The sequence below is a fragment of the Bufo gargarizans genome, chromosome 3 (assembly GCF_014858855.1).
Source record: "Bufo gargarizans isolate SCDJY-AF-19 chromosome 3, ASM1485885v1, whole genome shotgun sequence".
In the NCBI taxonomy this organism is placed as follows: domain Eukaryota; kingdom Metazoa; phylum Chordata; class Amphibia; order Anura; family Bufonidae; genus Bufo; species Bufo gargarizans.
Genome location: NC_058082.1, coordinates 532,390,309 through 532,408,522, shown reverse-complemented (window position 1 = coordinate 532,408,522; position 18,214 = coordinate 532,390,309).

Genomic DNA, 18,214 nt, shown 5'->3' with positions numbered 1-18,214 from the left:
GATCCAGTCGGATTCAAGGAGCAGGCTGTGAGCGCTCAGTCTGTAGTGGCTCAGGAATCAGGATCTGTCAGTCTCTGAGGTTGGGAAGTTTTTTAGGCTATGGGACAGTTTGTACTTCCTATGCAGACTCGGTTATATTGTCAGCTTCTGTGATGTTCATATGTTGTTCCTCCAGACACTGATATACTCCACTTTGCTCCTGTGTATTGTCCTCTGGATTTCCCTCTTTTTTAGGCCTCCTGCACACGACCGTATGGGTTTTTCAGTGTTTTCCGGGCCGTTTTTTTCCGGATCCGTTTTTCCGTTTTTTGTTTTCGTTGTGTTTCCATTTGGGTTCTGTTTTTCTGTTCCGTTTTTCCGTATGGCATATACAGTATACAGTAATTACATAGAAAATATTAGACTGGGCATAACATTTTCAATAGATGGTTCTGCAAAAACTGAACGGATACAGAAGGCATATGAATGCATTTCCGTATGTGTTCCATTTTTTTGCGGACCCATTGACTTGAGCGGAGCCACGGAACGTGATTTGCGGGCAATAATAGGACATGTTCTATCATTCAACAGAACAGAAAAACGGAAATACGGAAACGGAATTCATACGGAGTACATTCCATAATTTTTTTGCGGAACCATTGAAATGGTAAAAAAAGGCCTTAGGCTGTACTGGTTGGTGGCTTGATCAGGCTGGGTTTGGGTGACTTGTTCCTGGGTGCTTAGTTTTTCTGGAGCTTCTTGGTGCAGCAAGGCTCTGTGATGGTAGGAGTTGGGATTTATGCCATCTATCTATCTATCTATCTATCTATCTATTTCTCTATCTATCCTTCATCTATCTACAGTATTCATATTAAATCAGCTTTATTGGTAGGACTAAAAATATTTTAGCATTGCCAAAGCAAATGGGAAAAAATTGTGTAGGGTTGGGGTATGGGAACACATCCAGGCTGGGGATCATATAGTGTAGGTTTGGGGGATGGGGACACATACAGGATGGGTTTAATAGTCCGTGACATATCAATATCCTCTGAGTCTATGGCAGACAATAATATATTGTGCTTCTATGGCTGCTGTGTTCTCCGCTTCTCCCAGCAGTATAGGGAGTCTATCTTCCTCCTCCATGGTGGTAAAGTCTGAGGGGAGACCAGACAGTCTTCTGAAGTGAGTGTCCCTCACTGATAAGTATTTGGGGCACCACAGCAGAAAGTGAGCCTCATCCTCCACTGCCTCCTGCAGGGCCGTCTTTACCAAGGGGCAAAAGGGGCAGCTGCCCTGGGCCCAGTTGCTCCTGAGGGGCCCAAGGCAGCTGCCTCTTGAGCCCTGCTAGCTACTGCCCCGGGTGTCAGGCTGTCGGCTACACAGGCATCATGATCGTACTGTGTTAATGATCTTAATTCTAGGACCTTAATGAGTTTTGCTCTAGGACCTTAATGACATCATTACCATGTGACCAGTAACCTAGCAATTACTGGTCACATGGCTATGAGGTCATCACAGGTCCTACTGAGTGTTGCAGAAGTTAACTGTGGAGCTTTTTTGTGTAAAGATTACATCAGAAAAAGGTGACAGGGGCTGTTATGATAATATACTGCAAACTACTGTATAGTGGGGTGCTGTATACTGTGTGGTGGGCTGTATACTGTGTGGTGGGCTGTATATTGTGTGGTGGGCTATATATTGTGTAATGGGCTGTATATTGTGTGGTGGGCTGTATACTGTGGGGGGGGGGGGTGGCCTGTATACTGTGTGGGGGCTGTATACTGTGTGGTGGGCTGTATACTGTGGGGGGCCTGTATAGTGTGGGGGGGCCTGTAAAGTGGGGGGGAGTGCTATACTGCTGTACTGTATAGTGTGGGGGGCTGTATCGTGTATAGTTTGGGGTGCTGTATACAGTGAGGTGTTGTATACCGTGAGGTGCTGTATACTGTGGGCTGCTATACTGCTCTACTATATACTGTGGGGTACTGTATAGTGTGGGGTGCTAAACTGCATACTGTGTGGTGCTGTATACTATAGGGTGCTATACTGCATACTGTGGGGTGCTGGGGTGCACTGTAACACTAGGGTGAGCCGAGCCCTGGTCTCCTTTCTGCAGAGCGGTGCCCACTTCTAGCCTGAGCCCAGCTGCCCAGAGCACTGATCCCGAGCCGCTGGAGTCTTCAGAACTGGAAGTATTTACAGTCATTCACTGTACTCTACCAGGTGTGTGGATTTTTTGTGTGTGTGTTGTGGTGGAGGGCGTGATTTCCTGCTAAGGTGTGGGAAGGCGGGATCCAGGGGGCCCAAGTACATTTTTGCCCAGGGTCCAATCAATATTAAAGACGGCCCTGGCCTCCTGGTCGCACTGCTGGCACAGTCTGCTCACTCTGGGCATGTACCTCTGTCACTGCCACCCCAATTCGATAAGCAGGCCATGGGCACTTACTCTGTATCGGCTCAGGATCTGCAGGTCTCTAGGGTTCGGGGAGTTTCTCCAGATATGGAGCCAGTTTGTACTCCCTCTGCAAGCTCTGGTATCCTGTCAGCTTTTGTGATGTACTTATTTTGTTCCTGCAGATGCTGATATGCTCCTCTTTGCTCTTGTGTATGGTCCTCTGGATTTCCACCTTTGTCAGGGGGTATTGGTTGGGGGCTTGATCGGGCTGGGTTTGGGTGACTTGTTGCAGGGTGCTTTGTTTATCTGGGGCTTCTTGGTGGAGAAAGGCTTTGTGATGGTAGGACCTGTGACTGCTACTATGCAGATGGGCTCTGAATGATAGCGCCCTCTGCTGGACAGCAAAGTAAAGTTGTAATCTGCAGTATCTATCTACCATATGAATCTATCTATCTATCTATTTATCTACAGTCTCTATCTTTCCAGTTATATCTATCTAACTATGTATCTTTCTATGTGCCTATATATATATTATCATAATTTGTTTAAAATATTTTTTGAGGTGGTGGCGATACATGGGTTAAGTTTTTTTTATTTGGACAGGTACTGAACAACAATTACTATCTTTCTTTTCTTTCTTGAACACCATTGATGAAGACATTAAATTTGTGTTGAGTTATTCAGTGGAAGAGATTAACTTTTGGATACCAAGGTTACTCTAAAAAATGGACACCTGCATACAGATGTCTATGTGAAACCGACTGATAGGAATACTTTATTGAGATTCGACAGCACTCATCCAAGGGCTATGGTTAAGTCTCTTCCACTGAGCCAATTCTTACATGCTAAGCGTATTGTGAGCGATGACCAGTGACCACCAACTTGATTTGACATTGAACAAAATGACTCAAGCTTTCCAGAATAGGGGCTTTCCCAAAGCTGTGTTGGATTCTCATTTAACAACAATACATACACGTAATACGTTTGAACTGCTCCAGAATACACGGGAGAAAAAACCTTCTAATAGGTTTTACTTGGTCACTACCTACACAGTTTTAGAGAAATAGCGGTTAAACATTGGCCCATATCGACAAGTAGCCACAACAACATAGAGGAATTAAAATCTCCTCCTCTATTATCATATAGGAGACCTAAAAATTAAAAAGACAGACTCGTGCATATGGGTATTGGTCCACAAATAACGAGGGGACAAAGTGTCTTACGGACGTGAAAAATGGGTTGCTTTCCGTGTCTCAATTGCATTTACTGTCGTTATATACAAAAAGCTGGTGCTTTAATTCATCCTATTACCACTAAACAGTATTCTATCAAATATTACTTGACATGTGGTTCTATTTTGGTTATTTATGTTGTATGGTGTAACATGTTGTACCTATGCGAAACCTCGCTGGATTTCAAAACCAGATGTAACCAACATAGATATACCATTCGAAAAAAATGTATGGACCTTCCAGTATCCAAACATTTTGTGGACCTAGGCCACAAGGAAGGTGACCTTAAATGTATGCTAATTGATCATATTCCCATTATGCGTAGCGGTGGAAATAGGAATTTGATGTTAAAAAGACAAGATATATATTGGATTACGGCACTTAATACTCTTAAACCTTGTTGGTTAAATGTGGAGTTTAGACCCCGGATTCGCACATAATGTCCCCTTTTCTTGCATTCATGGTTTTATCTTGCTCGATCCTTATAGTGGTGATATTGTATTTATTGTTTTTCTCTTATTCTTATTTTGCAGTGGTTGGATGGGCTTTGGTGAACTAATGACATCAGCATGGATCAAATGTTATTATTATTTTCTGAGAACAGTGATTTAAACAGTTGGGGTCCTCTTGCTGGCGATACAGTGCGGTCGCCTCTCTCTGGGCAGTATATTGTCTTGTGAGTTGCTGAAAAGCGCATTGTCACTGCTTTTTCTTTATTTACCAATTTTGGCCTTTGTAATTGTAAGTGGGAACACTGTGGTGTACAGCGTCTTATAAATTGGATGGTTTACACTGATGTCCCCCTTACCACAGGGTTACGTTGTGGTGACAGCCGCATCATATCTCATGTGGGTATTAATTATACAATTGGCTCATTATTCTCCCTTTCCCCCCCTTTTTTTCTTTATACATTTGATGTTAATAATGAATTTATTGTAACAATGGATGGTCTGATCTATATGTATGGTTGCAGATATTATGTCAAACCTACTTACTTATTATTAATATTGAATAGTACATTTTCGCAGGTCCCATGCATTGAGTGTCGCTCTCCTGAGTGCCGGCTTGTGCTCCGGTGCGCGCTTCTTGGTCAGCGCAGTCATGTGATGCTTTCTTTTCACGTGACCGGGCGCTCTCCTTGACATGCGCGATGTGGAGCGCTTGCTTGTGTCTCTGGTGCGATTTCCGGGTTGAGCACGATCATGTGACTTTGCCATCACGTGGACGCTCTCTCCCCGCGTTATGCCTCTGACATGAGCGATACATTAATCGGGATGCGGTATACACATGAATTAGTCCATGCTGGAATCTATGTATCTTTCTATGTTCCTATATATATTAGCATAATTTGTTTAAAATATTAAGTATGGTCTTCTTGATATGCTGTTTGTCTCTACATTAATTTAAGGAATTTTTGAAATTCCTGCATATTCATTTTAGTAGTGTATATCACACCGTACAATCTACCTCTATGATAACAAAGAATCTTGACAGGTTTTGACAATTCTACATAAACCCATTCCCAAAGCACTTCTTCAGTGTATAAACTGCAAATACTTGACAGAAGGCTACAATAACGATGGAGCAGCCATATAAAACAGTACAGCGGGCATGTGATCCACAGATCCCCACATCTCACACTGCTACAGTGTACTTTACTGTACAACCACATCAAAGATGAAAAGTCCACATTGCCTAATATGGTGAGAAGCTGGTACTGTGCTGTGTGCTGACGGATGGGGATCTCAAAGATTAGAGGAGCACAGGTGAATAAACGGCCAGGACTTCAAGGGCCTCTCCAGGGTGGTATTATAGAGGACCTGTCACCTCTCCTGACATGTCTGTTTTAGTAACTACTTGCATTCCCTATGTCATGCAATTCTGGAACATCTCTCTTATAACTCCATGTTGGGCCATTTCTCTATAATTACAACTAGAAATGAAATGCCTATAGTCTGCAATAAAGGTCTAGGCAGAGGGTTTCCTGCACAGTCTGACACTATCAAATCAGAGACACCATTGTCAGACTGTGCAGGGCAGGGGCGGACACAGACAGCAGAGGACCCCTGTGCAAAGTATGTACCTGGGCCCCCCCCCCCCCCCAAAAAAAAAACCACCCACACAGATATAAATATATACGTGCAAAATAAAAAATACATCTTGATAATATGGGTCAATATGTTTATATATTTTTTCATACTAGGTCACGCCTCTAACTCCTCCCAAGGCCAGCACATAGTAGTAACGCCCACACTATGCCCCCTTCACAGCAATTATGCCCAGATATGTGCCCCCTTTCACAGTAGTTATATCCAGATATGTGCCCCCCACAGTAGCTATGCCCAGATATGTGCCCCTCACAGTAGCTATGCCCAGATATGTGCCCCTCACAGTAGTTATACCAGATATGTGCCCCTCACAGTAGTTATACCAGATATGTGCCCCTTCACAGTAGCTATGCCAGATATGTGCCCCTCACAGTAGTTATACCAGATATGTGCCCCTCACAGTAGTTATGACAAGATATGTACCCCTTCACAATAGCTATGCCCAGATATGTGCCCCTCACAGTAGCTATACCAGATATGTGCCCCTCACAGTAGTTATACCAGATATGTGCCCCTCACAGTAGTTATGACAAGATATGTGCCCCTTCACAGTAGCTATGCCCAGATATGTGCCCCTCACAGTAGTTATACCAGATAGGTGCCCCTCACAGTAGTTATGACAAGATATGTGCCCCTTCACAGTAGCTATGCCCAGATATGTGCCCCTCACAGTAGTTATACCAGATATGTGCCCCTCACAGTAGTTATACCAGATATGTGCCGCTCACAGTAGTTATGACAAGATATGTGCCCCCTCACAGTAGCTATGCCAGATATGTGCCCCTTCACAGTAGCTATGACCAGATATGTGCCCCTTCACAGTACTGATATCTAGATATGTGCCCCCTAGAGGTGGAAACAGAAAGCAGAGGGTCCCCCCTTCCCCTAGTCCCCCCCCCCCCCGCAACCACACATACAGAAATAAACATAGGCCATAGGCAAAGATTAATACATAGTGATGTGTGACAGCAGAAGGCACACCAGATTGTCATCTCCTCCCGATCCTTCAGGGGGAGGAAGGGGGGATCAAGGGCATCAAAGCTGGTGGAGACCGTTCAGATCCTGTGGTCCATATTAATGCCCCCTTAGTGCCCTCACACAGTAATTATTGCCCATTTGTGCCATCACACAGTAGTAATATCCACATTGTGCCCTGTCACAGTAGTTATGCCAGATATGTGCCCCTTACAGTACTATGCCCTGATATGTGCCCCCTCACACAGACCCATTGAAATGAATGGGTCTGGATTCAGTCTGGATGATAAGCATTTGCTGCACACATCGCATCCAGTAGGAAAATCCGCTATTGAAAGAGGATTTAATCTGACATCACACTGTGGAGGGCACCGCTGCATGCCATTTGCTGACACCAGACAAAGCAACCATGCGACGCTCAGCAAGTATCGTACATGGACCCTTCTGATTTGATAATTGTTGGGTGTCGGAAATGTTTTTGCTCTTTCTCCGTGTCTGATCAGAAGAACCTGAGGGGGTCATTTATTATCCCAAAATACGCCTATATTTTCCGGTGCAGTCGCCGCAATCTGCGACTTTGCCTCGCTCACGCCATGTCTAAATAAGTAGACTGGGGAAGGGGAGGGGCCGACAGGCCCTGTCTCATTCACCATTTTCTACGCCTGGTTTAGGGGTAGAAAATGATCTACATCTAGAACTGGAACATCTATAACATGTAGAACTGGCGGAGGATCCACCAAGGGTTATGAAGAGGCCGGCGCCTCTCCATAACTTCGGCGGAAGCACCGCCAGATATAGGGGTTATTAAGATCGGGGTCTAAAACAGCTGGTCTTAATAAATGACCCCCTGAGTGTCTAAGCAACACTTTTAACCAATTTACACGACACGAACCATATGCATTTTGTGATCTGCAAATTACGGATGACGTCCATGTGCCATCTACCTTTTTTTTTTGCAGACCCATTAACTAGCCTGCATGTTGGGGACCAGTATAGGACATGTCACATTTTCTATCCTTTGGGGAACAGACATACGGATGCAGAAAGCAAATTACTTCTATATGCTTTCCATATCCGTATGTCCGTTCTGCACAAAACAGAAAATGTGACACGTCCTATACTTCTCTACAAAATGCGGACTGCAGACCCATTTAAGTCAATGGGTCTGCAAAAATATGCGGATCGCACATGGACCACATACATAGCTTGCCGATCCACGGACCGCAAAATACATGAGTGTGGGCCAGGGCCAGTCACAGGAGGGCCAGAGGGGGACAGGGGTGATGGGTGGGGTAAAAGAAATAACATACCAAGTGTCAAGTTCAGTGTCTGGCAGGGACAGTGGGCACAGGGGCCACCTCCAGTCCTCACTTACTTTCTCTTGAGTTGCTGGTTTGCTGCAGGGCCTCACATTAAGCACCAACTCTGAGGTGCTGAACAGCTAGGAGAGGACCAGATGTGGGCTAAGCGACCGACCGATGGGTGCGACCACCATCAGTAGACGGGGGCGGAGCTACTGCCATCACTAGACGGGGCGGAGCTACCGTCATCAGTAGACAGGGGCGGAGCTACCGCCATCACTAGATGGGGCGGAGCTACCGACACCGTGAAGTGGCTCAGCACAGGCCTGCCACAGGAGGCAGGGCGATCACAGATACAGCTCAGGACGGGCTGCCCAGGCCCTGCTGCTCAGAGCTGTGGACGGCACAGCGCGTCCTCACACTCAAGACAGTGAGCCGCAGATTGCCAGGGGGGGGGCCTTCTACATGCTGGATGGAGTTATGAATGGTGGAGCTGGGAGCCGGCGGCTCTCTGCTTCACCATTAGAATAATCACCTGTCTGTGAGTCCTGTGGAGGGCCCCCTCTGACGCTGGGCCCATGTGCAGCTGAACCTGCTGCACAGGCGGTATGTCCGCCCCTAGTGCAGGGATACCCCCCAAATAGCAACTAGTATTGCAGACTGCTGGCAATTCATTCATAAACTTCTGGTAGGAATAATATAGGAATAGCACAAGATAGAGATGTTCCAGAATTGGTATTATATGAGGAATGCAAGTAGTTACTTAGAAAGTCGTATAAGGAGAGGAGACAGATCATAGCATCAGTTATATAACATATACATTTATTAACCCCTTCTACCCTGGGCCAGTTTTCGTCCTTCTGCCCAAGCCATTTTTTGCAAATCTGACGTGTCACTTTATGTGGTAATGACTTTGGAACATTTTTATTTATCCAAGCCATTCTGAGATTGTTTTCTCATGACACATTGTACTTGATGACAGTCATAAATTTGAGTCAATATATTTCACCTTTTTTATGAAAAAATCCCAAATTTGCCCAAGATTTAGAAAAATTTGCAATTTTCAAAATTTAAATTTCTCTACTTTTAGAACAGAAAGTTATACCTCATAAAATATGTATTACTTAACATTCCCCATATGTCTATTTTATGTTGGCATCATTTTGTAAATGTCTTTTTTTTTTTTTTTTTTGGGGACGTTAGAAGGCTTAGAATTTTAGAAGCAATTCTTAAAATTTTTAAGAACATTTCCAAAACCCTCTTTTTAAAGACCAATTTAGGTCTGAAGTTACTTTGTGGGGCCTACATAGTGGAAACCCCCCATAAATGACCCCATTGTAGAAACTACACCCCTTATATTACTCAAAGCTAATTTTACAAACATTGTTAACCCTTTAGGACAATGGAAATGAAACTTCTAAATTTGACTTTTTTGGCAGATTTTCCATTTAAATCCATTTTTTCTTTAACACATCGAGGATTAACAGCCAAGCAAAACTCAATATTACGCAGATTTTTCAGTTTACAGAAACACCCACATGTGGTGGTAAACTGTTGCATAGGTGCATGGTAGGGCGCAGAAGAAAAGAAGCGCCGTATGGTTTTGGGAAGGCAGATTTTGCTGGACTAGTTTCTGCCATGTCCCATTTGACGCCCCCTGATGCACCCTTAGGCATCTTGCACACTAACGTATTTTCATTCCGTGTCCATTCCGTTTTCAATCATTCATTATTACACTTTATGGGGCAAGGTAACAAAAAAATTGGTTGTTTTGGCACAGTTTTTATTTATTTATTTTTACAGTGTTCACCTGAGGGGTTAGGTCATGTGATATTTTTATAGAGAAGATTGTTACAGATGTGTTAATACCTAATATGTATACTTTTTCTTATTTATTTTACTTTAACACAATAATAGCAGTTTTGAAGCAAAAAAATCATATTTTAGTGTTTTTCATTGTCTGACAGTCATTTTTTTTTTTTTTTTCATTTTTTGACCGATTGTCTAATTTTTTGCGGGATGAGGCGACGGTTTGAGTGGTACTATTTTGGGGGACATATGACTTTTTGATCGCTTGGTGTTGCACTTTATGTGATATTAGTTTATTTACAGATGCCTATGCAGGCGTTGAACCTGTCTTGCCCCAGGTGATTTTAATACTTCACTTTTATTTTGTTTGCATTAAAATACGTGCTTTAAACCTTTATTATATTTGATGTGATATTAGTTTATTTACAGATGCCTATGCAGGCGTTGAACCTGTCTTGCCCCAGGTGATTTTAATACTTCACTTTTATTTTGTTTGCATTAAAATACGTGCTTTAAACCTTTATTATATTTGATTTTAATTAACGAACCAAAAGAAAAGGTTAAAAATACAGTGACCATTCCTCTGTACAGTCAAATATTGCTCATTAATCAAGAGGGAGTGCACGTGCACTCACTCTCACCCCTGTCAATTACAGGCAGTTTTCTGCCTTCATACCGCTAGCAGTTACACCTACAGTTAGGATTGTGGGAACTGAAATCCTTCATCTCACTATGTGTACCGCACATAGGTGATACCATTCGCTAACTGATTGATGCCTATCCCTTTGCGCAGTACATATAGTGAGATGAAGGATTTCAGTTCCCACAATCTAGCCTAACTGTAGGTGTAACTGCTAGCGTTATGAAGGCAGAAAACTGATCAATGAGCAATATTTGACTGTACAGAGGAATGGTCACTGTATTTTTAACCTTTGCTTTTGGTTCGTTAATTAAAATAAAATATAATAAAGGTTTAAAGCACGTATTTTAATCCAAACAAAATAAAAGTGAAGTATTAAAATTTTCACCTGGGGCAAGACAGGTTTAACGCCTGCATAGGCATATGTAAATAAATTATTTGATAAACCTTACCCAGGGTAGGTCCGGATATGATTAATTATGTGATGTTAGGTGACAAAAAATGACTTTTTTTGGCACAGTTTTTTTTTGTTTTTTTTACAGTGTTCAGCTGAGGGGTTATGTCATGTGATATTTTTATAGAGCTGGTTGTTATGGATGTGGCGTTACCTAATATGTATCCTTTTTTAATGTATTTCACTTTAACACAATAATAGCATATTTGAAACAAAAAAATGATGTTTTAATGTCTCCATGTTCTGAGAGCTACAGTTTGTTTTTTTGAGCAAATTTGTTATGTTGGGGATCATTTTTTGCGGGATGAGTTAACGGTTTTATTGGTACCATTTTGTGGGATATATACGCCTTTTTTTATCGCTTGGTGTTGCACTTTTTGTGATGTAAGGTGACAAAAATGGCATTTTTTGACACAGTTTTAATTTTATTTTTCATGGTGTTTATCAGACTGGGTGGATCATGTGATATATTTATAGAGACAGTCGTTACGGATGCGGTGATACCTAATATGTGTGCTTTTTCCTTTTTCTTCTATTTTTTGTTATAAAATCAGATGAACAGGGCATTTATTTCTTTTTTTTTACCTGAAACTTTTTTTTTTTTTATTAAAAACCCTTTTTTTTTACTTTTTATTTTTTTTATTTTTGTATTACTGCCCCACTCTGGGACTTCAACTTTTGAGGGTCTGATCCCCTCTACAATGCATTACAATACATCTGTATTGTAATGTATTGAATTTTAGTGTATTACACTAATACACTAACAGGTTGCCTAGGAGACCCAGCCTGGGGCTGGATCTCCTCGGACCCTATAGAAGGCAGGTCTTGATGAAGTGCAAATAGCTGCCTTTTCACTCACTGGGTCCCCGCCACAGCAGCCCATGAACTTATTGGGCCCCCTCACCCGACGCATGCACCTTCTATGCCGCAGTCAGCGCTGACTACGGCATAGAAGGGATTAATCCGCCGTCCTCGGCTTTTGCAGCAATGCCGGCGGATACAGCAGGGGCCTTTATCAGGGACTGCCAGGCCGCAGCAGTGATCTTGGTCGCACCACTCTGATTCCAGCTCGATCACCATTACGTAATAGTACGTCAAAATGCGGCAAGTCAATTGCCTCCATGACGTACTATTACGTCATATGTCGGGAAGGGGTTTATACACTGATCTTAAAAGGATTTTTAGTTAGGCCCCATATTGTGTTTGATCTAATGAAAGACTGATACTATTCTGCTCCCTGCCACCACAATCCTTCTCCCGGGCTCTGTTCTGCAGTCTTCCCATTCCAGGCTTATGGTTAGGGTATGGACAGGGTTATGTGTGCCGCTACAGTCAATGGCTAGCCTCAACCGAGATGTGTCCTCAAGTGACACGTGACCCAACAGTGACATGCAGGAAGAGATATGCCTTACTTAAAAATACTTTGGTTGAAGACTGGAGTATAAAATACCAGTCTTGGCAAATTTTCTCGGATATGATTATAGTGACCTGCAGTATGCAATTATAATTGCCACCCATAGCCTGCTTGGAGCCCATATGGTACCCTTGTGTGCCAACCACATGCAAGATTTATTATACTCAAAGGTAAAACATATACAGTCACTTATAATAAAATAATCCCTTTTGGGATAGGTGTGGTTGCCCAGCCCTGGTGGTTCTTCACGATTGTATGCTTTCTATCTATTCCTCTTTGTGGAGTTTGGAGGAATGAGGCTGTAAGGAGTAGTGTGAACAGCGGTTGTTTGACTGCACACAGAGAAGCTTCCACATGGGAGTGACACATACAAAATATCCATCTGCTATACCTTGATCTAGATGTAGTATGTATTCAAGTGTAATTTGGAGGAACAAAATACGTAACAAAATACATAACATAATAACACAATGGTGTTATTGCTGTTTTTTTTCCATCCCAGCAAAAAGGGTTAATAAAAGTTAAAGGGGTTTTGCCATCACATCTTAACGATATGCCCCACATTGCGCTCCCATTCACTTCTATGGGAACAGCAGGGAGCAGCTCTTGGTTTGTGGATGGATCCCGGGAAACACCGGGTCTCCAGCAACAACTTTCCCCGCTCCATTCTCCTTGTACACTTTTCTAGTGTATTGCTTTAGTTTAAATGTCAGTGGTTGTTCCCCTGTCCATGGCATCTAGGATTGCTCCAAACAACATTTCATTGTATTGTACATTGTATTACATTGTATTGTACAGTGACAATAAAGGAATGTTATCTATCTTATCTTATCTTGTAGGTGCGGGTCCCAGAGTTGGGACCCACACATATCAGACAATGGGGGCATATCTTAGTGATATGCCCCCATTGTATGTGATAGGAATACCCCTTTAATCAGTAAGTTATGTGTACCCTAAAACAGTCCCATTAAAAACTTCAACCTTTCCCGCAAAAAAACAAACCATCATAAGACTACATTGACGGAAATTAAATTTAGTTAGAGCTCTTGGAATGCGTTGATAAAAAAAAAAAAAAAATTACTTGCTCATTACGGTCCAAAACAGGCTAGTCACTGTTAGGGTTGAACAGCACTATTCACAAAATTGCACCCATTTCTTACTCTATAACAGTGAAGCCCAACCTCTATACCAACACTTTAACAGTGGTGACTGCAAAACTATGACTTGCGTTCCCTGGCAGCTGGGTGTGGTAGTAGTAGCAATAGTAGTAGTAGCTATGAAACTGTTGGAGATCCACAGGTTAGGAACCAGTTAGATATACATTTTAAACAATGATTGGCCACATTGCCGCCAATCAGTAGTAATGGACGAACATCAGCCAGGACGATTTGCAAACGCAATCAAATGTTTGCAAACCGCAAGTTCGCGGCGGGCCACATTCAATTTAATTGCACGCAAACCTGAAAAACCTTCAGGTCATATTTGCAGCCATAAATACTTACTAGAAGTGCACAAATAGTCCCACAACATGGACAGTGACATACTAGAGGTGGATCAATGACAAAAATTCCCACAAAAAATATGTATTTTAATCATGGGCAATTTTTATGTGTCTTAAAGGTAAATTCTCAAAAATGTACCCTGTTGGAGCCTAGAAAATGTTTATTTTAGGCCCCAAAAAGTACAGGCCCTAAAAATTAGGCATTCACCTGACATTAAATAAATTGTGATTATATGGCTTGAGGTACATTATGCGGTCACTGAATAACAATTTTACTGTAGCCCACTGGAGCACAGGCCCCAAACATTCACCGTACAGAAAAGATCAAGTGATTATGTGGCTGGAGGTATATTAGACGGTCATTAGATAACAATTTCACTGCAGGCCAGTAGAAATACATGTCAAATACATACATATGTCTAAAAATATTAAATTGGATTAAAAACATGGCTAACGAAATCCCCCCGATTTAATAAACCCTAAATGATAATAGGTGAAATTTGATAACACATAGTCGTCAAAGGGGTTGAATTCCTCCGAGGCCCCAACAATTAGGCATTCACCGTACAGCAAAGATCAAATGATTATGTGGCTGTAGGTATATTAGACGGTCTTTGGATATAAATTTTAATGCAGGCCAGTCGAGTACTGGCCCTAAACATTAGGCATTTACCGGACAGAAAAGATAAAGTGATTATGTGGCTGGAAGTTTATTAGACGGTCATTGAATATCAATTTTACTGCAGGCCATTGGAGTACAGGCCCCAAACATTAGGCATTCACGGGACAGAAAATACCTTTTATGCCGCTGTATTTACATAAGACAGGGACCATTCTTTGTTCTGGGTGGTGGCAGATATGTGTGGGCTGGCATAAAGAAATTCAATTAAACGTGGTTGTCACACATCTTCAAACTGCCCTCTTCTTGCAGGCGCAGTAGGATTGGTACCCGCACCTGTTTCGATGTGGGTGGAAATTCCTCTGCCAGCGCCCTCAACAGCAGAATACAGCATCTCTCGCAGCAACTCCTGGAACTGCTGCATTCTGACAGCTCTCTGTGATACTGGTAACATGTCTGCAATTTTGTGTTTGTACCGGGAGTCTAAGTACATTGCCACCCAGTACGGGTCCTTGCCCTTTATGCTTTTTATATGGGGGTCCCTCTTCAAACACTGGAGCATGAAGGCCCTCATTTTCACTAAATTGGAAGCGGTGGAGCACCTTGGCTTCTGCTTATCGCCCAGGAGAATGTCCTCCTCAGTCTCCTCCTTCCAGCCACGGACAACCCCAGGGATCCCCGAAAAGTTTAAAATCCACCTTAAAGCCTGCTCTTCTTCCTCCTATTTCTTCCCCCCAGGCACCATCCTCCTCTGACTCCTCTTCAGACTCCTGCTGACTTGTCTCAGATGGAGTAGCCCCCCCCCCGGGAATTCATTCAGCATTGCAACTTCCTCATCTTCCAGCTCCTGCTCCTCGATGGCTTGATCGATGACACGATGCAATGCACGCTCCAGAAAGAAGGCGTAAGGTATGATGTCACTGATGGCACCCTGGCTGCGACTGACCAGTTTGATGATCTCATCAAATGGCCGCAGAAGTCTGCATGTGTTGCACATGAGCAGCCACTGGCGTGATGAAAAAACACCAAGCTCCCCAGAACCTGTCCTGCTGCAGAGTTCGTACAGGTAGTCGTTAACGGCACATCCAGCATATACAAGGTCGAGTTCCAGTGCGTCGGGCAGTCACAAATCAGACGTCTGACAGGCAGGTGGTGTCGCCACTGAATGTCAGCATGGCAAGCCATGGCCATGTAAGATCTTCTAAAATGACCAGAGATTTTCCTGGCCTGCCGCAAGACGTCTTGGACCCCGGGGTACATGAATCGCAGCACGACTAAGTTCAGGACATGTGCCATGCACGGCACATGTTTCATTTTCCCCTCTTTTAGCGAGCTCAGCAGATTGGCACCAGTGTCGCACACCACTTTACCAACTGTCAAATTGAGCGAGGTTAGCCACTGATTGACCTGTCAACGTAGAGCTGAAATCAGTGCAGGACCGGTGTGGCTCTTGGCTTCCAGGCACAAAAGCCGCAGCATAGTATAGCAACGTCTCACCTGACATGTCGAACAGGTTCTGGGGAGCTTGGGGGTTGCAGCGGAAGAGGCGATAGCAGTGGAAAAGGAGGAGTCAGCCGAGGAGGAGACGGAGGATGGAGTAGGAGGAGGTAAAAAAGAGGCAGGCCTGCATGCAATCTGTGGCGGTAACACCAAATCCACACGGGTGCCACGGGTCGCATGCTTGACAGCCGTCAGAAGGTTCACTCAGTGGGCAGTAAAAGTTTGCTGTGCACAAATGGCTACAAATTTTCTAAAGATCTCCGAGTCCACCAGTTTATATGGCATTGGTTGGCGGGCTAGCAGTTCCGACAAGCCAGCGGTCAGACGTTGGGCAAGAGGGTTATCCGGCGTCATCAACTTTTTACGTTCGAACATTTGGGCCACGGAAGCCTGCCTTTTGCCAGATGAACACGACGATGGCACGGTGGAAGGTGGAGTGGAGGACAAATGGGAGGAGAGAGGAGAAGTAGAAGAGGCAGGACGTGGAGCTCCGGGAGTGTGGCTTTGTGGGTTCTGACGGCGTTGCTCCCACTGGGCTCGGTGATGGGAGGCCAGGTGCTTTCTTAAGGCAGTCGTCCCTAGGTGAGTGTTGGTCTTACAGCGACTTATGGGTTGACAGCACAGGCTGCAGATGGAAACACCATTGTCAGCACCTGACACATTAAAAAAAGCCCACACTGCGGAGCCATGGGCTGGCATCCCGGGAGCGCCAGATGTGACAGTTCATGGTGGATGGCTAGCTTCAGATACATTTGCAGTCTGCTTTTTGCCTCCTGTGCACTGCGAGTTCTGCCTGCTTCTCCTCCTTCTACCCCCTATCTGCTTCTCTGTCTCTCCCTCTGAACTCCCCTCCTCTTCCTCTCTTGTGGGCACCCACGTGACATCCATCGACACGTCATCATCGGCATCTTCACCACCACTGACATTAGAGATCTCGGAGTAGGCAGCAACAGCGGGGACCTCCATCCTTAGGCTGATCTGGGTACTGTTGTCAGACCGCTGGGTGGCGGCCGTTGCTACATCCTCTTCCTTATTCGATTCCAAAAATGGTTGCGCATCGGTAAGGTCTGGGATTGGATGGCAAAATAATTCCTCTGATTTGAGTGGAGGGGCTATGGTGGTAGTGTCTTTGGGGGTGCACACAGCAGAGAGTGAGGAGGGTACAGATACAGAGGATGAGGAGGGTGCATAAGTGCAAGGCTGACTGAGCCACTCAACAAAATCTGGTGTGTCCTTAGACGTAATCGCACACACCTTCTCCAAATTGACACTTAGGGTCCGGCCTGGTGCACCTGCCCGACTCCTACCTCCCCTGCTGAATGGCCTGCCTCTTCGTCTGCCTGTCATTTTCAAAATGACCCTGTGACAAAGTCCCTATAGAAGAGCAGTATTTGTGGAAGCAGGTATATTGCAGGCCTCAATCAATATTTGTTGGAAGCCAGTATATCAATCCCCTCTATCAGTATTTTGTGGAAACAGGTATATAGAACCCCTTAATGAGTATTTGCTGGAAGCTAGGAAATCAAACCCCTTAATCAATATTTGGGGGAAACCGATGTATCGCAGGCCTCAATCAATATTTGGTGGAAGCTAGTATATCAATCCCTTCTATCAGTATTTTGTGGAAACAGGTATATAGAACCCCTTATTGAGTATTTTCTGGAAGCTGGCATATCAAACCCCTTAATCAATATTTGGTGGAAACTGGTGTATCGCAGGCCTCAATCAATATTTGGTAGAAGCTGGTATATCAATCCCCTCTATCAGTATTTTGTGGAAACAGGTATATAGAACCCCTTAATAAGTATTTGCTGGAAGACGGTAAATCAAACCCCTAATATTTTGTGGAAGCTGGTGTATCGCAGGCCTCAATCAATATTTTGGGGAAGCCAGTATATCTATACCCTCTATCACTATTTTGTGGAAACAGGTATATAGAACTCCTTAATGAGTATTTGCTGGAAGCTAGTAAATCAAACCCCTTAATCAATATTTGGGGGAAACCGATGTATCGCAGGCCTCAATCAATATTTGGTGGAAGCTAGTATATCAATCCCTTCTATCAGTATTTTGTGGAAACAGGTATATAGAACCCCTTATTGAGTATTTTCTGGAAGCTGGCATATCAAACCCCTTAATCAATATTTGGTGGAAACTGGTGTATCGCAAGCCTCAATCAATATTTGGTAGAAGCTGGTATATCAATCCCCTCTATCAGTATTTTGTGGAAACAGGTATATAGAACCCCTTAATAAGTATTTGCTGGAAGACGGTAAATCAAACCCCT